General features: G+C 36.3%; 2 pseudogenes; both read right to left on the reverse strand.

The window, feature by feature from the left end:
- Nucleotides 1–6: 6 nt before the first annotated feature.
- LOC120134954 lies at nt 7–4,659 on the reverse strand (annotated as a pseudogene).
- Nucleotides 4,660–7,273: 2,614 nt separating this feature from the next.
- LOC120134882 lies at nt 7,274–8,978 on the reverse strand (annotated as a pseudogene).
- Nucleotides 8,979–26,724: the final 17,746 nt, after the last annotated feature.

Raw genomic sequence — 26,724 nt, forward strand, 5'->3', positions numbered from 1 at the left:
TAAATTTTAGTGAAAAAGACCTCAATGCATTCACTTTTTCAAGCTAAACTCCTCGGGAATTATAGTTCTTGTCTTGAAATGTCAATAGAGTGAAGGAAACTAACCATCAAAGCTGAGCTGCGAGTCAACTGAACAGGCTTTATCGATAACACTAGCATTCTAAAGCATATGTTGGGACCTACAACAATTAAAATAATTAGGTTGATTTCAAAACTATGTGAAAGAAAACCCAATAAACTCTCGGTGATTATCGTTCTCAAGAAAATCGGATATAATCAGGGTGATTTCTATCGTTCTACAGCAAATAGGAGGACCGAATAATCCCACTAATGGAAATCAGTCATGTATCAGACGAATTCAAACTAAAAAGATATGAAAGAGCAAAACATTGGCTTGTCAAAGAGAGATCATAACGGGAATAAGTCGATGTATTAAATTTTAAATGAGCCTCATTGACACACACAAACATATATGAAATTTATCAGTAATCACGAGGAATTCGAGAAAAATAAACCTGCAAACTTGGGCCTCCTACCTCGAGCATATTTCATCAAGAAACCGATGTTATGTCTCAAACCATTTGAACTATCATACTGGAGAATCCTTAGCTTTCCTTCCTGCGTTGGGAAATGTAGAAATTTGGAATAATTAGTCGCCCCCGCCAACAAAAAAAAAAAGGATTAGCACCAAAAACACAAATATGAAATTCATTGAAATGTCAATTGCCGACCTTTGTTCCATATACAAGGCCACCGCCGATAGAGGGATGAAAGCAAGCCACGTTTACCTCATCCTCTACGCTTGGAAGAACTCTCACAAGCTCCATCAGAAACTCTGTACACCTGAGTAATGAAGTAAGCACGAACACAACCAAGACAACGTGATAGAATTAGATTTATATTATTAAAACAATACCACAATCAATGGATGAACATTTATAAAAAATACGGTTTAAACAGAGACAGTAGCTGTGATTGAGTGTTATGGGGACATGCATTAAACATTAAATGTCTTCCAACATCCAGGAGAAAACAATTCTCGATCAATTAATAAAGCCGAGGCAACTGACCACCAAAAACTATAGAAAATCACAAGCTTTTACCTCCAGAATGGTGTAAATGGGCACGTGGTCTGTCCATCTATTACCAAACTTTTGAGAAGTGAGCTGTGGCGACGACCAAGCAAGTAATATATGCTCGGATGTGGGTGAAAACTGCAAATTAGAAAACGTTCATATATTACAACTTTGCAACTGTTTCACATACAGCGGTATGCAGGTGTCTCCCTAAATATGCATGGACATCCCATAGCACAAAAAGCCACAATCCCAACAAAAACAAGATTTCATTTAATGAACTGAATAGAATAATCTACACAAAAAGGTGAACGGGGAGCGAGAGTTGGACCTGAATAGATGTTAAGCAGTGAGCAGCTCTTATTGCCCGTGAAGCAAGCGCCAATCCAAATCTGCACAAAAAGACCATCAAAATTACAAAGATTAATAATATAAACTGTAAGCAGAAGCGAGGGTAGGAATATGGAGAATAGATTAAAAAATCGGAATTTACGTGGCCTCCTCAAGCGAATATATACGAAGCTCATACACAACTCGATGTGCTAAAATTGGGTGGCGTGTGGGTGATGCTGCAACTCCTGCAACATCAGAATTAAGCTGGCTCTGGACTCCGGGATCGGCTTCCAAATGAGGAAGCATACAGGCAACGCAGGCTGCCAAAAATCTCCACAAGTGAAAAATGTGCACCCATTTCACTGCAATTATGTTTTTAGATAACAGTTTAAAGAATATCAGTGATTTTGCAGCATACATAAGATCATAGCAACAACAGGATACCAAAGGAGATCACTTCCAGAAGAAGCTGAAATACAGGCAATAGAATAATAATAGAAAATGCCTTCTCCAAACTACGTGGCAAAACACACACCTACAAAGCACAGCATGCGGAATGGTCAAGCGACATTTCTCTGGTTCAAGGAAAGCACAAGGATCTTTCATATCATGTGGCCATATTCTAAGTTTAACAGTGCAAGGAAGTTCTGCTGCTGCTGCAGACGCAAGAGATGTGGCAAGTTCAGATTGAATTCGCTGGCAGCAGGTTGAGGATCACTACCATCATGTATGATGTTGCTAAAACCAGATTCTGCAGTTCCGCCTAAGGAGACCATGCGAGAACGTGAAGAACGATGCCGTGAACTTGATCTTCCATGAACTCTTGAGTGGCCAACACTCGTGGCCATACCTGAGGAAGCTACTGAAGCAGAAGTTCCTGTATCACCAGCTGGAAGCGAGTTATCATGACCATCGCCAGTAGCCAAACGCATATTGCGCTGACCAGCTTGAGTCTGACCGATTAACCATCCTTGCAAGAAAGGTAGCTCCCATGAGGTTGGATCACCAAAAGGGAAAAATTGAATAGTTCTCTCCACTGATTGCACCTCCATTGTCTCCATGGGCCATTGCAGAATAGGAAACATCAGTTTCCATCTCAGTTGGTAAAGGATTGCCTCCTGTTTTCTTCGGGCAATGGAGAAGAGCTATTGGGTTCAACAGGAGACAACAAAAGCTCATACTGCCCTGTTGGAGTTGAATAGGTCAGAAGCCGTACTGAAGCTGATTGATCACCTCTCTGACGCACACCATTTGAACCAACGTTACCATCAGTATTCTGCAAAGATGTTCTTCCATTATCTCTAGAAAATGATGGCCATATCATGGAAGGTAAAGACATTAGAGGGTTCATTTGTCAAATTAGATCGATCATTTGCCAAATATACAGTTGGGGCTGGATAACACAGTAACCAGGAGAAGTTGCCACTGTCATTGATGAATCAGGTGCATCAAGATCATTGACCTGCAAATCAGCCAGAAATCTAATTAGTATGAGAGTAGACTAAAGTACATAATCAATTTGAAAGAACTGACATTTCTCAGCAGTCAAAGAAATGGAGCCGCGTATGGATGAAATGTACAGCTCGAAGAGAACGTCGTGTCTTCAGTAAATAGATGAGATGATGTCTCCCTCCTATTGTAATGCCATATGTATAACTGATGAACAGCTCAAAAGTCAGACAGTCATGTATCGATCCAAAAAAGTGGTTCATATATGGAACAATCAGCATCACCTTATGCCCTGAGGCTACTGCAAGAAACTTCCCCTTGAGCATGGAAAGCATAGATGCAATAGGGCGGTCTGCATTAAGGATAGAAATAAGAAATAACACAGAGCATAAACACATTATTGTGTTCTCAATGTAAAATTACAAAGGGAAATCCACAAGAGTAATTACAGAAATCACGTGTTCCTATACACTCAGCAGTATTTGCATTCCACAAGCGAACTTCATGATCCAACTTCCACTTGCAAGTATCTCCGGATACAATGGATGGAACCTAACCTGCAAATTTTCAGCATCGCAAATATTAAGCATGCTCTACCATGAGGATCCAAATTGCAAAATCATTTAGGCATTCAAGAAAAAGAAAGGATCAGTAAATTAACTAAAAAATCTAATATATTGTTGTCTTCAGCTGAATCAAAGATCTGAAAATGCATTTACAAAATACAAACTCAAAAGCATCAAAGTGATCTTATGGATGCATACAGATGAATTGAGCAGCATTGTTTTATACAGTTAGTATTTTTATCAATCCAGTTAGGTTCAAGTGGCAGATAGGCATTAATAAAATTTAAGAGGCAAAAGTTACAGCCTCACCACCCAAGGCGTCCTGATGACCACTCAACACCTTCAAACAGTTTCCAGTCTGGCAATCGATAATCTTAACTGTATGATCTCCACTGCAGGACCAAAATGCAAGTAAATATGTATCAAATCTTAGGGTGAAGCTAACTGGACACCTGCTTAGACTGATAAATACTGGAAAAAGTAACTCACTGCGTAGAAGCAAGCGTTTTCCCATCAGGACTAAAGGCTGCTGCAATAGTAGACCTCGGAGGAGGCAACAATGGGCAGTTTGCCGAAAAGTGCTGCAACGACTCTGCCTCTGCCCTGCAACCCCATTGAATTGCGATAAAATTTATTAGGATCCCTACTATAAGATAGGAACAAAGTTTTATGAGTCACACATGAACACATGACGATAAAAAGAATGGACCACAAAGTAGAATATAAAATCAGTAGCTTCCACTAACAAAATTGTGAAGGAAGTGGAAAAGATGGTATTACCAGGAAAGAAGATCAGATCTTGCATCTCTTGTTGCCTGACATTGTGGCCCAAAGGAATCAGGACGGCTCTTTGACCCTTCTCCCCATAACTTTCGTGATGACCGCTTGGTTCGTGGAGAAACTTCTCTCCGTGCCAATAACTGAAAACATTGCTAGTGCAAGAAAAAACATAAAAAGATCTATTCAGCATAAGCATGAAATATCAAAATTATGTACTCAAATCAATATAAATGCAACAGTGGACAATTCAAACCTAATATATACAGCTCAATGAGCGTAGAGCAATTTAAAATAGCTGAATCGGTAGATATCTCAGCTGACTTCATTAATGTAACAAATCTGGTAACTTTATGTATTAATTTTATCTGCTTAGGAGGGAATAATGTTCCATAGACACCTTTCTTGCAATTAAACCATAGATCTCTTAGGGGCCGTTTGGTTCACGGCATATAACATTACCGGGGGAATTAAATCCTCATTCTCCCGTTTGGTTGGCCGATAATCTTATTCCCGGTAATCTTTTATTACCAACAGAGGATTTTTTTGGGTATATTACCGGGAATGTGATTACCCGCCTTCCCTGAGGAATTGCTGGATTACTGGCGTTTTGGACTAAAATGCCCTTAATTCTTTTTTTCAAAATTATCATTTTTCTTTCGTTGAATAATAAAAATTCTACGAAGGTTAAATTACAAATTTATCCTTAAACTATTTTAGATTTACAAAAAAAAGTTCATAATTATAATTTTCTGGGTTAAAATAAAATTTTACATTTTTATTAAACCTATTTATCTTTTCAATTTTGTAAAAAAATTATATAAATTTTATGAATTTAAAATTTTTAAAGAAAATATATAAATTAATTATAGTAATATTATAGTAGAATTCAACTTGCATTCTTACTAAACCAACCAAACACAAAATACAACGTTACCAGTAATACTATTTACCGGTAATCTTTTATTCTCATTGCTAATCTTACATTCCGTGAATCAAACGCACGCCTATAGTAATTTGGCCAAAAAATGAATCTAGTTAAAAAAATATCACCAATTCTTTATGGCATTGTTTTACTGAATTGGTTGAAAATTCTCGACAGTTCATAAACATTCAAAGAACTATGCTTAGATCAAGAAAATAGCATCGAAGTTTCAAGCATTCAAATCTGTTCTATAACATGATTGGGGGGGATTCCAGCTTGATTCCAAAACTAATAAAAAATCCAGCATAAATCAACTCAAACTTCAAATTCAACATGAAAGCAAATAAATCCCAAACTAAACCGCATTTTCTAATCAATACGGAACGAGATCCAATATTTACATCAAAATTCCGCGAAAACTATCAATCCTCACCATCAGAATCCAAAAGAGTATTCCTAGAATTCAAATTCAAATCCAATTCCAATACCCCTAACAAAAAGAAAAACGAAATCAGGCTCGAAATTCATTGGCATAAAACGTTTTACCTGGTCCTCCGCGAGCTAGAACCGGCTGGTGCATTCAAATATTCGGTTCGTACCGAATAATCTCTCATGATTCGCCGAAGTTTTTCAAGCTTCAATATGTCTCGCCATTTTATTAAAAAGAAATAAAAAAAGGCTGAGAAATATTCTTTCCTTCGTTAAAAATAGAGGGCTAAGGAATTAGGTTTCGAATTTGTCAGTCGATCAGTGTTGACTATTATTATTAGTTGAATTTTTTTAAAAGAATAATTTATTTTTTCCTCGGTAAGATCACTCTGTTTGTTTCTGGGGAAAACCTAGAAATAAATAGAAGAAAATAATGCTTCGTGGCTTCACACCTTTGAGCTTTACTTATAAGATTTCTTCTTTATGGTTTGGTCGGTGTTGATTATTCAATTAGGAAAATTACAAAACGATGCGTTTTGGGCTTTGGATCGACTCCAATGATGCAAATGTCCGGTTAAAATGTGCCCACAATTTAGAATTATTCAATTATTATATAAAAAAAAACAATTCAATTTTTATTAAACTCGTTGAATTCATTCTAAATTTCATATATAAAATATGTATAAAACAAACAAATTATAATTATATGGGTAAATATGAGTTTAGTACCTAAACTATTGATTTTGATATACTTTTGTACCTAAACTTTCTATCTTTTCAAAACTATATTTAAAGTTTAGTTTTGTTTCATTAGTACCCCATTCAAAATTTAATGTTAAAGTTTTGGAAAAAAAAAGTGAAAGTTAAAGGAACTAAAGCGAACCAAAACTGATAGTTTAGGTACTAAATGCATTAAGGTTTTAACAGCGGTTACTAAAATGAAACAAAAACTAAACGTTAAATAGATTTTGAAAATTTGAAAGTTTAGGTACTAAGACGAACCAAAATTGATAGTTTAGATACTAAATGCATAATTTAGCCTTATTATTTAGAAGTTGGGAAAAAACAATATAAGAAATCACATATCACATAAATTTTACATAAAAATTTAAACAAAAAATTATGTAGATAAAAGGAATTCACTCGGAAATTGTATAAGAGGAGCTATTAAACTAATATCGTAATCTAGAAAACCGCCTTTTATATATATATATTAATCACTCAATTATTTTTTAATATTATATATTATGGTGACCCCTTAACATTGTCATTAATTATAAAACAACAAGTGACTAAAACGTAATGTTAAATAATTTAGAAAACAGTTACATAACAAAAACATAATTACGTGAATAGTTAAATGACTAAATATGTAATTAACAAAATTGATGTCAATCAACTAAAAGAATCGGTTATTAAAACTTTTGAGATAGGGCAACTTTAATATGTTCCAACTTTGCTTTCAACACATATTGATCATCAAATGAGGGTCAAATTTATCAAAGAATCATCGAAAGATCATACTCATGCACTCATTTCCAGACGTATGTCGAACATAAATACTTAGAGCAAAACAAAGAATCGTGGCGACACAGATCCGGAGATCCGACACGATCGATTCGATTACACGAGTCATTGTTATTAAAGAACAGAAGCCAACAGTTCTAAATCAATTAGACAAAAACACTGACTAAAACAAGATATTCAATCATACAGGGATCAATAAGATTTTCTCACCTTCATGCATGATCTCGTATGCAAGTCTATATTTCTACAGATAATACAAGCTGTTTCTCTCAAACTCCAGACCATAATGGCCTTCAGTTCTTGGGAGATTACCCCGGACTCGCACCGCATAGGATGCGGTACTCGGCGTTCCTCAACCACCGGTAAGATATATCGAGAAGGAAGTTCTCTTATGTTCAACAATTTGAATACCTTCAATACATGTCTGCATAGTACACCTTCGAATTCGAACATCTGACAGCTACAATTAAACTCAGGTTGACTGCACTAAAGGTGACGGCGTGTTTGTCGTTCTCGTTCCCGGACCGTCTTACCAGGTACCGGCAAATCGTCCCTTCTTTGTATGTCTTTATCCCAACATAACTATAGGATTGTAGAAGCTCCTCTTGGAATATTTTGTAGAGCCTCCTACACCGTTCTTCTATTGCTTCTTTTGTTTGTGAGAAGACCTGTATATTGAAAGAGTTTAAATCTTCTTTCCTTTCCTCCTCACGTCGTTGTTCGAGTCCTTGTTCGCATCGGAGAATACACCCTTAGTGGAGTTTGCCCATTTACCTGTGTGCCGAAGAATGATTCAACACTTTCACCTATAGGGATGCCGGCAAACAATTTGCCCCGTAAATACAACGGAACCCAGCTTTCACGCTTATTGTACATTTGCTGTAACCAAACATTTCCCTTCAAGCTGTATTTATTGATAAGTGAATTCCATGTGGTGTTGAACTCCACAGTCGTCTGACTTCCATAGATGCACTTTTCGTACTCGTATATGAATTCAATAGGCATTGACCGCAGATTCTCCTGCTCCTTGGCTCTAATCTGCCACGGTGAAAAGCGATGATGAGTACCAGGAGAGACTTAGGTGATTGCTTGCTGGATGGCCATGTCTTGATCGGCAATAATAAACTTAGGATGGCGAGACATTGCCTTAAACCACGTTTGAGACAACCAAGTAAAGCACTGCTTCGATTCATCAGCAATCAAAACAGGTCCAAGAAGTACAGGCTGCTTGTGGTGGTTTACTCTGACGAATGTGGCAAACGGCACCTCACAGTTACTTTTCCTGTATGAAGTATCGAAATAATGACATCACGAATTGACTGCATGAATATCAAGACCTGCCATCCGCCCAAAAGACACTCCGGCAACTACCGTTGTCAACCTCCACCGAATAAAAGAATCCGGTATCTTCTGCTTGTCTGGTTTGAAAGTACTCTAAAAGTACAGGGTACCAATCAGTTCCAATTTTTTTCTCGGCTTCTTTGTTAATCTTGCTCTTATTCGTTTCACCGAGATCCATAGAGACCATGCCATTGGTTTCTTCCTCTATGAATTTCTTCGAAGCTGTGGAAAATTTCTTCTGCCACACCATTTGCACTTCGAGATCATGATTATGATCTTTATCGAGACGATCTACCATCCAGCTTCCCCAGTCTTTCCTCTTAATCCTCAAAATGCCCCACAACCTACTCTCGAGGGATCCTGGAAACCTTCCTTCGAGCACACAAATCTTCGCGAAGTAATTGACCCGTCATTCTTTGAGCGAAACAACTGACCTCAAGCAACTTGAGGACCTAAATTTGCGTTTCCGTGAAAGCTTGACTGATGTAGGATTGGTCGAGTTGGCAAACCAGTGTGGGAAATCATTGAAATCCCTCGGTGTGGCTGCTTGTTCCATAATAACCGACAAGTCACTGGAAGCTGTGGGGTCCCATGGCAAATCTCTTGAGACATTGTCATTGGATTCCCGATTCCAAGCTTATCAGCAATAAGGGGATCACTGCTATTGCCCAAGGATGTCCTCTTTTGAAAGTCTTGAAGTTACAGTGTGTTAACGTTACAGACTGGGCTTTGATGGCTGTGGGGTTTCTTGTTTGTTATTGGAAATGTTGGCCTTGTACAGTTTCCAGCAGTTTACAGACGAGTTCGTCACTTTTCCCTATTTCTCATGCAATGCGATTGAATACCACCCTAATTGAATTGCATTGTTGAAGGCTATTTCGCCAATTAGTTTTTTCCCCTCTAATTCATTAGGAATGAAAGTGGGTCTTTCTCTAAATTTTTTGTCTAATTCAGTTGTCTTTGTTTTACCATGTTCATATAGATGGACTATTGAAGTATGAGTTTCATTCATGTCACAGGGGCAATTGCTTTGAGTGATCGCAATTTCCTGGGTGAGAGGGGTCTGGAGGCAATTGCTTCTGGCTGCACTGAATTTACGCATCTTGAAGTTAATGGCTGCCACAATATTGGAACCATTGGACTGGAGTCTGTGGGGAAATCCTGCCCGTATGTTTGTCTTCTATTGCTTTCCCTTGCTACCTATTCCCTTGCCCTTATGTTTCTTCTATTAGATGTAGCTAGGTCTCATATCCAATCCTTCTGATTGATTGTGAGGCTTACTGTACGCTTTTTTTTCTGAAAATTTTGAACTATCGATTCTGAAGTTCTTGACTTTGTGAAGGCGCCTGACTGAGTTGCCTTTATACTGCAAAAGGATTGGTAATTTTGCTCTTACTGAAGTTGGAAGGGGATTTAAACACTTGCAAGCTCTTCACTTGGTAGATTGCTCTAGCCTTGGCGATGAAGCCATTTGCAGTATAGCAAAAGGTTGCCGAAATCTAAAGAAACTTCAGATTGGGATGTTATGAGGTCTCTCTCTCTCTCTCTCTCGCTCTCACTCACTATCTGTCTGTCTGTCTGTCTACATATTTATGGGGGTATTCCTCAACCTGCAATATGCTTGAACCACTAGTACCGATTTAATCAGGAAAAGACTTTGGCAGTTGAATGGAATAGAGGAAATATATCATCTAGATTTTTCAGAGTGCTCTTCCTCCTCTTCCCGCTCTCCTCCCTGTATCTTGCTACAGTCTCATGCAGGAAGCTTTTCGATCTCTGTAAAATGGCAGTTGGGTGGTTTATTGTTTAAAGAATGTTGTATGATTCAAAAATTTGAAGTGAGAATTTCACATGTATCTAATTGCCTCATCTTTTGAGTCTTTGCAATTGTAGACTTGCTTCTTTTAGGTGCTGGCAATCGTTTATTTTTAAGTTTCCGCAATGTCCATACAGTGATATAAATCCTTAACTTGTATGCCTTTCATGCCAATAGGTTGGAAGCAAGGGAATCATAGCTGTTGGTGAGAATTGTCACTCTCTCACAGATCTTAGTCTCCGCTTTTGTGATAGGTGCGTCTGTTTGTACTTTCCTTCCAGCCTTGTGTGATAATGCTATTTGTCGACGCGTTTCATGTGGTCAGCTGTCTTTTGAGTTGTTTTGGTCTGAAATATGGTGTATGCATATGGTCTGTGTAGACCTCTAATTAAGACATCAAAGTTGTGCAGTAAACAAAGCTGATCTCATCTCAAACAACCTAACCTAACGTGAATTTTTAAGGTTTGCTATAAAAAAAAAGGGTTTTTTTTCAAGTTATTTCACGTATCAAGCCTTGTATTGTATGATTTTTTCCATAAATATCTCTTTTGTGAAGTTTTTTACCCTTCTTTTATGATTTTGTTATTAGAGGCCGTGAATTTGAGCTTATTATCTTTCAATTTAGGGTTTGTACACTAGCAATGTAGGCTTGCTGAATACTGAAAGTCGTAGATTAGAATATGCACGAGTAAACTAGGGCTACTCATGGACGATTAACTGTACCGTTTAACTTAAACAGTCGGTTAACCGTTATAACGGTTCTGAGATTTTTCTAACTGTGACTTAATTATTAAAAAATGATTAATTCGTTATTAAAGGTCCGATTATAGGTTAATCGAATGTTAACCTATTACAATTATTTGTCAATTTTTCATAATTCATACTACAAAAAGTGTAACACTTAACACATAATTACATCAGCGCAAGTATGAATATCTCCTAATATCTTAGTATTTAACAATAAACACATAAATATTGGTGTAAATACGTATATTTTCAGAGAAATAAAAAATATATTAAGTTATTTGTATACAATTTTATTAATATATGTATGAATTATAAGTAATAGAAAATATATCAAGTTTTTGTGTAAAAATATAATAAATTGGAAATATAATTATAAATTTAATTTATTAACGGTTAACCGTTGATTAGTTGTTTATCGAAATTCGCAATTGTAACTTTAAACGTATTATTTTTAGTGGTTCAATTAATTGAAATTTATTAAGTTAATTAATATGTTTATAACAATTAACAGTTACGGTTTTTTTTTAACATCTCTAAGGAAAACTCAACTTAATTTGACTAAAAAGTTTCAAATGTAGTTTTAGTTGGAAAGCAAGATTCGAATAATTCAAAATTTTTAATAACTAATAGATTAATATGAAAGTTCGAGTGTATTATATATATAATGAAACTCCAATGTTAGTGGAGGATCAATTTAGGGTTTGGAATTTTAGGGAAGTCTTAATTGTAGCCCAACCGGTGATTAGTCTTTCCGACTGAACCAAAAGGCTGAAAGTGAAGGACAGTTGACATTGAAATGACCCAGGAACTAGCACCTCCGGTTCAGCGGGCACTATTTGGTACTTGGACTATGAGCAAAGTCGATAAATTAGATAAATTAGCATATATTTACATTATTTATAATTATATCTATATATTAAGAGTAAACTAAGTCACTAAATTTTAGAATCTACCTTGAATGGTTTATTTGAAAAAAATAAATTTAAATATTAATTTGATAAAATAATTACATATCAAATCTTGATATTTAATTAATATTAAATAAGAAATGGTAAAATATATAAATGATCCCTCGATTATAGGGTGCTGTTTTATTAAGTCTCTCTACTATTAAAAGTTATAAAAGGGTCCTCCAATTATAGAGTGTCGTTTTGTTGAATGTCATGACTATTAAAAGTTACAGAATGATAAGTGGACTATTCATATGTTCTAAACTCACCATTTTTTTGTTAAAAAACTGATGGTAGTCTGAGTTAAACGTTAATTTGTTGACTATGATATCATAAAATATGATCTCAGCATCTCAAACAACTGTAATATCAAAGTCATCATGTTAATATCCAATTCAGACGAATGTTAATTTTTTTAATAAAAATAGCGAGTTTGAAACATAATGAATAGCTAGTAAAAAGACTTAATACATTAGTACACTATAGTTAGGACCATATGTATACTCTACCCTAAATTAAATTATAAAATCAAATTAATTTATCCAAATAAATAAAGGCATGACAATATTAGGATAAGATCGTGACACAATCGAATGATTATTGCGTGGTGTAGCAAATTATTTAATTGTTTCTTTTTCTTCAGCATAGAACTAAAAGATTGTTTCATCATAAATTATTATATTTTTCCTATTTTATTCGTTATTTTATAAATTTATCACCAGTATAGTGCTTTTTTATTATAATTATATATCGTTAAACAAATAACAATAATATTAATATAAAAAAATTTACTTTCTTACTTTATATTTTACTTAGGGTAAATTACGAGTTTACTTAGGGTAAAATCATAACATTGATAATAATTTTATAAAAAATTGATGATAAAAAAATAACAATAGTTCGGTGACCTAAGGTGAATTACCCAAGATTGCTTTCCATTTACACGATATCAAAGCAAAGGGCTAAGCAACTAAAGAGATTGGTTTAAGTGGTAAGTAATTTGATATCGTTTAAGTAAAGTTTCAGGGTTTAGTCTGTGTATATAGAAAATCTCTGTTGTAAGACTCATCTACTAAAGTTAGGGGTGTAATTAGGAATGGACATGGCATCTGAATCCAATGGGTTTTAACCCGATCAGGTTGGATTTTTTGAAAATATTTCGAGTTCGGGTATGTTTTTCTGGAGATTATGTTCGGGTCATGTCAGGTTTAGGGTGAAAAATACACGACCCGACTTGACCTAAAAAATTGTAATTTTTACCTTATATATCTTTGGATAATTACAATAATACATCTATGTATATATTTTTTCAATTAAATCCCTAATTTTATTGAATAAAAGTAATATTTTTAATAAATATATTATTTTGGATTGGTCGGGTCGGTTTCGGATTTTACCTCAAAAAAGCAGGTTGGATGGAATGTGTATATTTCGAGTCAGGTTGAAGATATATAAATTTAAAGTCGGATCGGGTGGACCGAAAATCTGACTCGACTCGATCTATATCCATCCCTACGTGGGATATTGATCAGTCCATATTAATAAGGGTAAAACCCTAAAATCTGGAAGGGGAAAAAGGCAAAGGACTAAGCAACAGGAATAGCACCAGGAATTATGTGGCGTGTAAGGGGATTGGGAATATTGAAATGAATGCCCCTTGTTGAGATGTTTAGGGTTCAAGGCATGGATTCTTTCACTCATACTTTCGAAGGACCAACTTTTCACGAATATTATCATCATTTTGTTATGCTCTGTTGCCCACAAAACCCAAAACAAAAGCTTCTATCATGTCTTGTTTGCCTCAAAAATGTTTAGCACCTACAAGGTATCATGCCTTTTGGGACCCTTTTCCCAACAAGATTTGGACATCCAATTTGCATCCCTATCTATATGGCCATGACACTAATGCTTTATTTCCAACTGATCACTTTTGAGATAAAATGTAATGAAAATGATAACTACAGCATTAAAGTGGAACAAAAAAGTTGAAATACCAAACTGAAAAAGCGATTATAGTTCAGGGGCTAAAACGAACATTGAAGCCTATATCACCCCCCAACCCCAACACACAAAACATTGCTTGAAGTTGTGGTATATACCCAATGAAAATGAAATCTCCATAAGCTATAATAAAAGCACTTTTGCGGCACTAACTTATCAATAGTGACAAGTGGTGGGCCTTTTTGTACAATTTTGTGCACATGGTACAGTACCACTCAGCAAGAAAAGTCCCATTCGGCCATTCACTAGTGCTTTAGGTTTCCATACTTGCCTTGCCACACTACTTGGTATATGTGAGGCAAATGGTGTGCGCAGGCACATTGGTGGCTAAAGTTTGATGTGACAATTCAATAGGTACGAACGGATCGATATTCGATCTGTTATTATTTTCTTTCACTAGTGCTCAATAAAATAAAATGTATGATTATCTGTTGAATTTTAGGTTTTGTATCTCTATGCACATCAATTGTCATGAATGCGACAATTTATATGCACGAAGATCATATATGGTGACAATCAGATAAATTTGAGCATATTAATTAGTTCATTGAAAGAGGAAAGAATAACTACCATTATTTTGCATTATGCGCTAAGTGGTACGTACGAAGATCATACACGATAATTAAAGATGGATGTGATAGCAAATGGTGTTGATGAGATCATATATAATAGTCTAACATAATCAAACATATACATTTTATGGAATTTCTTATTCGTATTGTTTATATTTGAATCCTTTTTTGATTTTCAAAAACTACCCACTGATTGTTGGGTTGCATACTTGCATTTGGTGCACATTACGCTTCATGTGTGTGGCTAATGGTGCGCTTGCAAAGCATGTGTGGCGGCTAAAGGCAACTCCTAAAAAATTAGTCTTAAAAAGAACCTTGTGTTGGACTATTTGTCTAAGAGAAAAAACACATCAAAGTAGGTCCCTTGGTTTGCCAAGATGTTAGGGTACATATTAGATGATGGGTAATTTACGATGGGACCAGGCCACGGTGGTTGTCGGGGGACCATATTCATCTTCACCAAAGATCCTTTGCTTTGTCCATTAAAATTAGCTATGTTCTTTTCACATGAGAAATTAAAGTATGAAGATTTTGGGCCATTGCTTGCATCTTTTGATGTTAAAAAAGTTGGGATTTAGTTGAAAGAGTTTCGTTGACACTTTTAAGATTTGATTTCTATATGGGTTTTATGGTCGAAAGTGTTTGACTATTTTTTGATAGAGACATACACATAACCCCTAAAAATATTTACATTTTTGAATTTCTTATCATATTTTCATGTATTAGAAATATTTATATAGTCGAGTCGGATTAAGACCGACCTATTAACTCGATGTATCATTTTCTAGACATCCTCTTAAAAAAATTAAATAAATAAAATTTCAGTAAGAATTCGATTTTTAAAACGAATTTATTCGGATAATTTCGAATTAGGGTTAGAGATAGTGTATTGAGTTTGGTGGGTGCGCATGCAATTGAAGATGTGGGAATGTGGTCACAATGGGACCTATCCAATTTATTTGATTCTAAACTCACCATTTTCCATCATTGCCTCTCCACACTTTCTTCTTCCCTTGTTCTCTCTTTCTTGTCTTATACCCCTTTTTTATTTTATTACGTATCATATTCGTCGACCTAATTAAAAATTGATAATTTAAATAATTTAATCAGTGATACTTAATTGAATTTAAAAGAATCGATGATCTGGTTGATTTGAGTATTCTAACATTTTATTCAAAAACATAAATAAAATTTTATATCGGAAGATGAATTTTATAATCGGTCGATACATCCTCGATTTTATTTATATATCCCCATTTACATGTTCATGTAACTCCAATGTATACTTGTATTGGGAAGGTTCATTGGAGGCTTATCATGTGGGATTATTATTGCAATCTTTTGGTGTAAAGTGTTCAAGTCAATTACGAAACTACTTCCAAAAGCTAAGCCAAGACTAATTAATTACATCAATCTTCCATTAACTATACATAAACAAACACCATGATCATCTCCATTAAAGTGACATTAAATTTTCACTCCTTTTCTTGCCCAAAAATTGATCCGATTCAATTCGAACAGAATATTATTGTGATTAATACATGTTGAATCACAATAGTATTCTTACAGTTATGACAATAGATGAGGTCCAAATACACCCAAGCTAAAATTACTTTTACCTGCCCTAGAAAATGTACTAACTCGATGTTATTTAAGATGTGTATTAACATGATGATTGGGATATGATGGTAGTTTGAATTCTGGTATTAGATTTTATTGTATCACAGTTAGAATGTTAACGTTCAGCTCAGAATATCGTTCAATTTTTTAACGGAAAATAACAAGTTTGGAATATAATAAATAGTCAAGTGACTATTTTATAACTTTTAATGGTCAAATGACTCAACAAATCAACACTCTATAATCAAAGAATTATTTTATAACATTTATTTAATAAAATGGTATTATAGCCTGAGAACTATTTTGTACGTCAAAACTTGTGTACAAATGTTTTTCCTCCCTAAAAATGATGTGGCATTGTATGTGATTTTCAAGTATTTTTTTTGGGGGGGGGGGGGTGGGGGGTTTCCCCTAATTTAAAGGATATTCTCATCATCTAGTAGCCACGCCTGATTCCTTTATGTATTTTTCTTTTGTGCGTAATTATTATTTCACCTTATAAATATTGATGATATTTTTAGCACGTCGGTCTACCTTTTCATTAATCACCTTATATCCCTACTGTCTTCTTTCATATAGATAAACCTGTCCATTTAACCCTACGCTCTCATAACCTAACCCTACCCATAATTTGATTAGTCCCGTCCAATGATAAATGTAAGAGAAAATAACCTCAGTGACCAAAAATCCCATATAATATACCATTTTAACCAATTTTTTTCGGATTTGCCAAAACGACCAACAAAATCGCAATGCGATCGCTAATTCGCAACGCGATCTCCATTATCGCAAATTCGCGTTGCGATAGTTGGAAATCGCGTTGCGATAGTTGGAAATCGCGTTGCGATGGTATACAATGTCGTTGCGATTTTCCCAATTCGCAATGCGAATAAGTAAATCGCAACGTGAATTGGGAAAATCGCAATGCGATAATACAAAATTGCAACGAGATACTGACTTTCGCAACGCGATTCTGACTTTCGCAACGCGATTTACATAGCGCCATTCGTATTAACGCGTATTTTTTTTTTCAAATTCCAAACACGATTTTTTTCTTAATAAATCGGAAACTGAACCGTCCACAGTAATCGCAACTCATAACCTCAAACCCAAAAACAACACTCAGTCCCATCTCCATCTCTTACTCTCTACGGCGAAATCCGTCCCCATCTCCGAAGATTTCCGTCCCCATCGCCGGCGAAATCCCTCACAACCATTCACAGTCAAAATCACTCACAATCATTCAGAAATGGAAAATCAACCTCCGATTGTTAGTTTTTTTTAATTTTATTTTGAAATTTTTGCATTATTTTAGGTTTTTCATATTGAGATTGATGATAAGTTTACTGGTAATTTCAATAATAGATTAACCATTTCACTTAGATTTCTTATTAAATTCATTCTATTGCTGCCAATACTGCTAAACTGTTTAGCTTGTGAAGTTAGTATTTGTCTTTGCTTTGTCTTTTGGTTGAAGTAATGCAGAAGAAGAATAGTTTCTAGAATGAAAATCGCAACGCGGAAATAACTATCGCAACGCGAAATAAAAAACGTTGCGATTTTCATTTCGCGTTGCGATTTTTATTTCGCGGTTGCGATTTTCATTTCGCGTTGCGATTGTCTGGTCGCGATAGTCATTTCGCGTTGCGATTCTCTCGTTGCGATAGTTATTTCCGCGTTGCGATTCTCATTATCTCGTTGCGATTTTCATTTCAACCAAAAGATAAAAACAGTGTTGCAAATTTTAGTTTCAAGAATAAACTACTATTTATGTTTATTGTTTTGTTTTTGGTATATCTTGACAGTGTAATTTTTGGTATATCTAACTTGGTATGTTTATTATTTTTTTGTAGAAATTTTTTTCGGCTTCATTGACATTAAGAAATAAAGTTAGCCTAGCCACTACAATTGCTTCGAAGCTTTCACCTGCACAAAGAAAATTGTTTGAAGAAACCTGCTTCGGGCCATGGCTGAGAGTACAGCATCCGGGTGGAGATGCTAGTTTGACCCATTTGTGGCTTCAGACCATGACTAGCGATCTACCCGACAGTATACAACGTGGTGAGGAAGAGATATGGTTTCATTTTCCACCGGCGTATACTTGTTTTGGGCGGAAGGAGTTCTGCTTAATCACTGGTCTACGATTCGGACACGATGATGTAGGTCGGTACACTCGTCATATCACCCGCCCATCATGGTTATCCAGGGTTTTTCCTGATGAGTCAATAGAGAAGCCGAACTTACACGTCGACGACGTGAAGAAATTGTTTAATAAGAAAGATGGTTTTACTCGGATGAATGACGTCGATGTTGTCCGAGTATGCCTTCTACTACTTTTGTATGCCGGCTTTTTAGGCAGAGAGGCCAGACAACCTATTCCTCAGGAGCTAATATTATTGGTAGAGGACCTAAATGCATGGAATCTGTTTCCGTGGGGTTCGTATATATGGAAAGCTACCTGGACTAAGTTGTCGTCTGCCTTTGATGACCGCAAAAGTTTGCGGGCGATGGGTCGAAATACACTTTGTCAGGCTTTGTTGGGCCTTTAAGGTAAGAATTTCTATATAATGTTTTCAAAATTATAATTAATTATTTAACAATTACTAATGTTTGTTATTATATTGTTTGTAGATTTGGATATTCGAGGCATTTCCCGCCATGAAGACATATGCAATAAAAACTTCAAATGATATTCCCAGGGCTATTTCCTGGAAGAGGAAACGTCTGTTGGATTGGGAAGACTTAATACCATATGCGACAATAAATAATAAGTTAACACAAATACTATCACATATAAACAAGTTATTAATATTAGACGTTTAACTTTGTTTGAGTTTTTATATTTTTAGGAGGCCAACATTCCATTAATGAGACTGACACCCACGGAGGCTGAGCTTGCCACTGATTGGTGGCAAGCTAGTCAGCGTTTTCTTGATGGCACGAATGATGAGCAACCTCCACTTTCTCCACTTCGAGAGCCATCACCTCACCTAGAGCCATCACCTGATCGACCCGACTATACACCTCTACAACGAGAGCCATCACCTATCCCGTCACATCATCGAGCCTCTTCTCCACCATCACCTCATGATAGGCGACCGACAAAGATGCCACGACTTCTATCTCCCTATTCTCCACCTCCACGGGATGAGTCAAGGGAGTTACGTGATGAGGTCAATGCCTTGCGTGAGGAGATCGGTACTCTACTTGATAACGATGGTGCATGGCGTGTGGAGGTGTCTACTTTACGTGGTGAGGTTGCCGCTCTACGTGAGATGGTAGTATCGTTGCAGAATGAGGTTCATACTCTACGCAACGAGGTAAGTTTAAGATTTTTCATATTTAACTTGATGATAAATTTACTCGTAATTTCACTTAAATTAACCATTTCACTTAGATTGCTTAGTAAATTTATTCGGTTGCTGCCAAAACTGCTAAACTTTTTACTTTAACACTGTGAAGTTAGTATTTGTCTTTGTTTTGTCTTTTGGTTGAAAGTTTGAAATATATTTATCTTTGTTTTCACTGTTTAAATATCATGTCTGTTTATTTACTGATATTTGTATTTTTATTTAGCGGACCGATAAGGTGGATGCTTTACGTCGGTTTTTTCTTGCACGACAGAGTTCACGCATCAGACGGCGTGCACGTGCTATTAAGTCTCCGTATACCCCAATAGTGCGAAGACACCGCAAGAAGAAGCCCGACTCACCTATCATCCCTCAAGAGTCCACTCCTATCATTGAAGAGGCCCCTATCATTCCTCGAGAGTCCCCTCCCACCGTTCAAGAGGCCACTGTCATCGTTGAAGAGGTCCCTCCCACCATTCAAGAGCTCGATTCACATGGCGTCATATGTAGGATTCTTGAGAAACCCTCTGACGTGCCGGACATGATGGATTCAAGTTGGCTCTCGTATGAGTTACCGGCCAGTACCATACCGATATCTGAAGAGGAGAGGAAACAACTACCGGACACAATTCTGGATAACACCCTTTGGGCTAAGACCGCAGTTGATTTTTATCTACATGAGCGAAGCCAGGGGTGTTTCACTGACATATGCAAGCTCAATGATGATATCTATTTGTTGCTTGATCGTCTTGGTGGGGCGTATTATTAGGGGTCGAAGACAATGGCTATTTCGATGGAGGGTAAGTCTTATATTTTTCTTATATTTTCATTTGATTATTTTTTTTGTAAATTTATGTAAGTTACTAATATATGTCTTTTTTTTGTAAACAGCATATCGATGCGTGGGTGTCACGTCTTCTAATAATTAGGAAACTTAAGGAAAATAAAAGAATACACGGTATACAATTATGCCGACGTCTTTTAACGCCGTTCACTTGAAGAATCAACGAGATGAATCATTTGCGTTGGGCAATGGACAAGCTAAACTTTATCCTGCATGGTGGGAGGTCGATAAGGTTAGTGTTTATTTTAGATTGAGTTTAAAGGTATTCATAAATAAGTGCGCAAATGAATGAATTATTACTTATGATTGCAGGTGTTTATCCCTGTTTTGGAACGTAACCATTGGCTTCTCGTCGAGCTTCAGATCCCATCCCTTAAGGCAATAGTATATGACAGCATGATAAATTACATATCATTGGCTGATTTAAGAGATATTATTAAGGGATGGAGCTCTTATTTGGCTAAATACTTGGATGCGATAAATTATTAGACTCGTTCTGGAAACAAGAAGCCAAAGAAGCTCAATATTACAGTTAGCAGAGACGAGACCGCACCACAACAAACGAAAGGACCCAGAGGGGATTGTGGTCCTCTCGTATGCTTGGCGTTGGACCGTTTGATCACAGGAAGTATAAAGTATCTACCTCCCACCGATATAGATAGAGCTGCAGTAGGCTTGTGGTTTCGACATTATATGGCTAGATCGATATATACGAGACGCTGCCTACCTGCATCCGCGTTATAAAAATGTCCATAAACAATTGGTATGTTTATAGGCTTGTGGTTTGAAAATGTTTGGTTAAGTACCTAGAATTCAATAATTTGCTGTTTGTAGGTTTTAGATGTGTAGAAAGTGTTGTTTGAGCAAATGTTTGGTTTATGCAGGTTAATCTCAGAAGTGAGCTGCGTGAAAATGATGTATGGCTGCAAAAGTTGATTCAATAGTAGAAGTGTTATTTTCTCTAATAATTATTGCTTATTTTTTGATTGTTTAATTGATTTGTAAAATGTGATTTGTAAAAGTTGATTTGTTTAATTGATGTTAACATAATTCTTATTTGTGCTTGTTTAATTGATTGAAATGTAATGGTTGATTTTGTTGATTTCAATCTGCATTATGTTGAAGGCAAAAAGTACTATCGCAATGCGAAATGAAAATCGCAACGCGAAAATGAAAATCGCAACGCGAAATTAAATTCGCGTTGCGATTTTCATTTCGCATTGCGAAATTAGCGTTGCGATTTTCATTTCGCATTGCGATTCTCTCGTTGCGATTTTCATTTCGCATTGCGTTAGTAATTTCCGCGTTGCGATAGACATTAAGATGATTGCCTATTAAGTGATAACAACTGGAACAGATCATAGCAATTTTCAAACTCAAGTTACTAATACATGCCTAATTGAAAATGTTAAAAGTTCACACATAAAATCTACATAATACAACGTTTGCATTTAAAAATCACCTAAGTTAACAGTCCCAAAAGGTGAAGCCAGTTGTGATTGGGATTTTAAAGATGATTGCGATTTTGATTACCTTTTTCTTGACACCATATGAGCTTTGGATTTTGATGATGATCCATATTTTGGTAGAGGAAAAGATGATTGTGATGGCACTGGTGATCCACATGTCAACCTTGTATGACCACTTTCCTTGCACCGACTACATGTCGATCTCTTCTTCTCTTCACCCTTAGACGGTATACGATCGTGACTTTTTGGTCGGCCATGTAGCCTTCTGTCCATGGCTGGTGGCAAAACTGTTTGTAAGTCATCTGGTATGTCCCACTCAGAAGGATGTGAAATAGGGTAGACAATCTCGGCATAAGTCTGTCGATATACTTCTGTAGTGTAGCAATCCATAGCGTATGTGATTGAATCATCTTGGTTTAGATGAAGAGCAACTTTTATAACATGGCCACACGGATAACCAGATGTTTGCCATTTCATACAACTACACGTCCTTGCATTTAGATCGACAAGCCCATTTAAGTTATTACCCAGTGCTTCAAACAAAGTGTTTGAACATGGTTCAACTCTCCATGACGTTGACTTCACAACACGTTTCGTTATCTTTTTTTCAGTCTATGGTGTAACACGATGTTCCAATGTTCCTATAAATTTAAATAAATAATACTTAGTAAAATATATGATAAGTTACGAATTCAAAGAAATAATACCTGTATGGTTTCTTTTCTTGTAGTACCACTGTTGAATAGAGGCTCGAAAAAACTCCATTAACATAGTAATGGGTAATTTCTGGGAATGACGACTTAGAGCGTTAATTGATTCTGCACTATTAGACGTCATGAAACCATATCTTGCTCCAAGTTGATGTACTCTTGACCATCTTTCAAACCCGACATCTTCTAGTGTTTGAGCACACTAAGGCAAAACACGTCTTAAACAGTTTATATGCTTATTGAAATCCACTTCCCGATAAGCCTTTACAGCCTTCCAGTATGTCCATTTGTGCTTTTTTATACCAGCAGACCTTGATTTTAGATTTCTATACAAATGAACACCACAAAGTCCATGAAAAGCATCTGGGAAACACCTTCTAACAGCGTTGTCAATTGAGTTTGCCCTATCGTATATGATTGTCAGATTGCTAATAGGACCTATGCAATCCCTAAGATGCCCCATAAACCATGTCCATGAATCAGAGGTTTCAGATTTGCCAACCCCGTAAGCTATTGGCAATATCCCATTGTTAGCATCCATGGCTACTACTAATAAGTTTACTCCAAGGTATCGACCTTTCAAATGTGCTCCGTCAACTATAATAACTGGGCGCATGCAAGTAATAAACGAACGAATCTACAAAATAATACACAAGAAATATATCATTTAAATGTGAAATGCATGTAACTAACAGAAATGAGTCAACAGAATTATATTGATTTACTAACCGCAGCACCAATGGCGAAAAACAGTAACTCAAAGCGTCCATCTCTATCTGTTTTGATATGAGTTCTCGACCCAGGATTTTTCAGCTTTAAATTGTGACAATAAGCCGGCAGTTGGGCAAACGATGCTTCCGGCGACCCCCTCAACAATTACAAGGCATAACATTTGGCTCTCCAAGCTTGAGAATATGATATACTAATCTTGAACCGAGCATTCATGTCAGTCATAATTTCATGTCCCCGATATACCCTTCCATTCAAAAACATTAACTCAGCCAGAAAACCACCCAACACCTTTTGTTTGTCTGTCTATGGTGAGGAAAAACTTGGGTTCTTTAACATGTATGTTTATCAATAAAAGTTCTAACTTGAAACATTGCGCAATCTTTTATCCTCTTTGCAATCATACGCCACGTACAGTTTTTGTCAATCGTACACCTTGTTTCGAAACGATATTTGCTTGATTTGTTAACTTTTAGTTGATAGCCATCTTCCACACATTTCGTATACAAAGCTATCTTCAAGTCTTCCTTTGTATCAAAACAATCATCTTTCTTGATACGAATAACTTTTGTGTAACAATCAACTGCTTTCTTTGCCAACTCTTCTTCCGGTAACTGAAGTAATTCTGGCATATTCCAGTTATACTCCTGTGGCATTTTCTTTTCTTCGGGGACTTTTTGTTCTTCATGATTATATGAATTACAGAATGGATGTTCAACATGTTCATTCACAGTCGTAACCTCCTCCTCATTATCATCAACAACATCTTCCTCGGCAACGGGTGTTTCATCATCAAAATTCGGGTATTGACCAATATCAAAATCATTACACGCAGGGTCTGTTTCTTCTTCTGAAACATCATCAAAATTCGTGTATTGACCAATATCAAAGTCCGGGTATTGACCAAGATCAAATTTCGAATACTGACTAGTACTCACAATTTTTTCTCTTGGCTCATCATCGTCTAATTGGTCAATACGAAAACCGGAATTTGGTGCTGAAAGTTGATTTGGATTTGGATTAGAGAAAGGCTGTGGGTTTTGAGACCCACTTAGTTGATTACTACCCGCTACTGACCCAACAATACTACTTCTAGGTTCAACAACATACAATGTAACATCATCACTTGAAACATTAATGTAAGCAATGAATCGTTCAATATCTTTATTGTCGGTTAACAAATAAACTTTACCATTTCTCTGATAAGATAGCCTAAATCCACTTAGGGGCTCTAAATTCAATTTCTTTGAAACACGTAACATTAGGGTTTCATAAGTTAACTTCTTTAATGACAGTTTTAGTTGAAGATTCATGGGTAAAGGCATATATTGTAAAACACCATGAACATTCTCCCATGACCCTCCAAAACACAAATCTATCCAAACATGATCAACATTAGATGATTTCATGGTTGTAACTAAACAAACGAGATGCGAAACTAAGACCTGTTGCCGGATGGGGAAGGATGTCGTTGGATATAGGAACGGATGTCGCCGGAGAGAGTGATAGATGGAGATGGAATGAGTTGCGATTTAGGGATTTAGGTTATGAGTTGTTGCTGTTGCGTATATATATACACAAAAAATTTGGCTTGCGAAACTAAAACCTGTTGCGAACTTTGAAACTCGCATTGCGATTCTGTATTATCTCGTTGCGAAAGTCAGAATCGCGTTGCGAAAGGCAATCATTGACCATCGCAATGCGAAATGCAAATCGCAACGATAGAATCGCAATGCGAAATGAAAAAGGCAACGAGGATTAACATGCATAAACTTTTAACAATTATTGAATTCTAGGTACTTAACCAAACATTTTCAAACCAAAAGGAGTATATATGTTAACAAAACTTGCATTATGTGTATTTTATGTGTGCACTTTTAACATTTTCAGTTAGGCATGTATTAGTAACTTGAGTTTGAACATTGCTATGATCTGTTCAGTTGTTATCACTTATTAGACATTCATTTGACTATCGCAACGCGAAAATGGCTATCGCAACGCGAAAATGGCTATCGCAACGCGAAAATGGCTATCGCAACGCGAAAATGGCTATCGCAACGAGAAAATCACAATGCGAAATGAAAATCGCATTGCGATTTTCTCGTTGCGATAGCCATTTCGCGTTGCGATAGTCTGTTTTGCCTTCAACATAAAGCAGATTGAAAATCAACAAATCAACTATTACATTTCAACACAAATTATGTACACATCAATTAAACAAATCAACATTTACAAATCATCTTTTACAAATCAATTAAACAATCAAAAATAATAATAATTCTTATTTCTTCATCAATTATGAATCAATGAATCAACAACTTTGTGACCCCGTACATCCATTTCACGCAGCTCACTTAAGGATTAACCTGCAGAAACCAAACATTTGCTCAAACAAGACTTCCTACACATCTAAAACCTACAAACAGCAAATTATTGAATTCTAGGTACTTAACCAAACATTTTCAAACCAAAAGGAGTATATATGTTAACAAAACTTGCATTTGACTTACCAATTAACAATGGGCACTTTCATAACGCGGATGCAGGTAGGCAGCGTCTCTAATATATTGCTCTAGCCATATAATGCCGAAACCACAAGCCTACTGCAGCTCTATCTCTATCGGTGGGAGGTAAAAACTCTGTGCTTCCCGTCGTCAAACGCGCCAAGCAAAGGCATACGAGAGGACCACAATCCCCTCTGGCTCCCGGCGATTGCTGTGGCGCGTCTCGTCTCTGACAACTGTGACATTGAACTTCTTTGGCTTCTTGTGTCCAGAATGACTCCAATACTTAATCCCATCCAAGAATTTAGCCAAATGAGAGCTCAATCCCTTGAAAATATCCCTCAAATCAGACAGTGATATGTAATTGATCATGCTGTCATACACTATTATCTTCAGGGATGGGAGCTGAAGTTGGACGAGAAGCCAGTGACGACGTTCCAAAATAGGGATAAACACCTGCGATCATAAGTAATAATTCATTTATTTGCGCACTTATTTATGAACACCTTTAAAAAATTTAAAAAATAAACACTAACCTTATCGACCTCCCACCATGCAGGATAAAGTTTAGCTTGTCCATTGCCCAACAAAAATGATTCATCTCGTTGATTCTTCAAGTGAACTGCGTGAAAAGCCGTCGGCATTATTGTATATAGCGAATTTTTTTATTTTTCCTAAGCTTCCTTATTATTAGTAGACGTGACACCCACACATCGATATGTTGTTTTACAAAAAAATACATATATTAGTGAATTACATTAATTTTTAAACAAATTAATCAAAATCATATATAAGACAAATATAAGACTTACCTCCCCGTCCAAATAGCCACTGTCTTCAACCCCTAATAGCACACCCCACCAAGACCGATCAAGCAACAAAAACATTTCATCGTTGAGTTTGCTGATGTCAGTGTAACACCCTTGGCTCCGCTCATGTAGATAAAAATCAACTGCGGTCTTAGCCCAAAGGGTATTATCCACAATTGTT

Source organism: Hibiscus syriacus, unplaced genomic scaffold (genome assembly GCF_006381635.1).
Source record: "Hibiscus syriacus cultivar Baekdansim isolate YM2019G1 unplaced genomic scaffold, ASM638163v2 tig00110600_pilon, whole genome shotgun sequence".
NCBI classification, from domain to species: Eukaryota; Viridiplantae; Streptophyta; class Magnoliopsida; order Malvales; family Malvaceae; genus Hibiscus; species Hibiscus syriacus.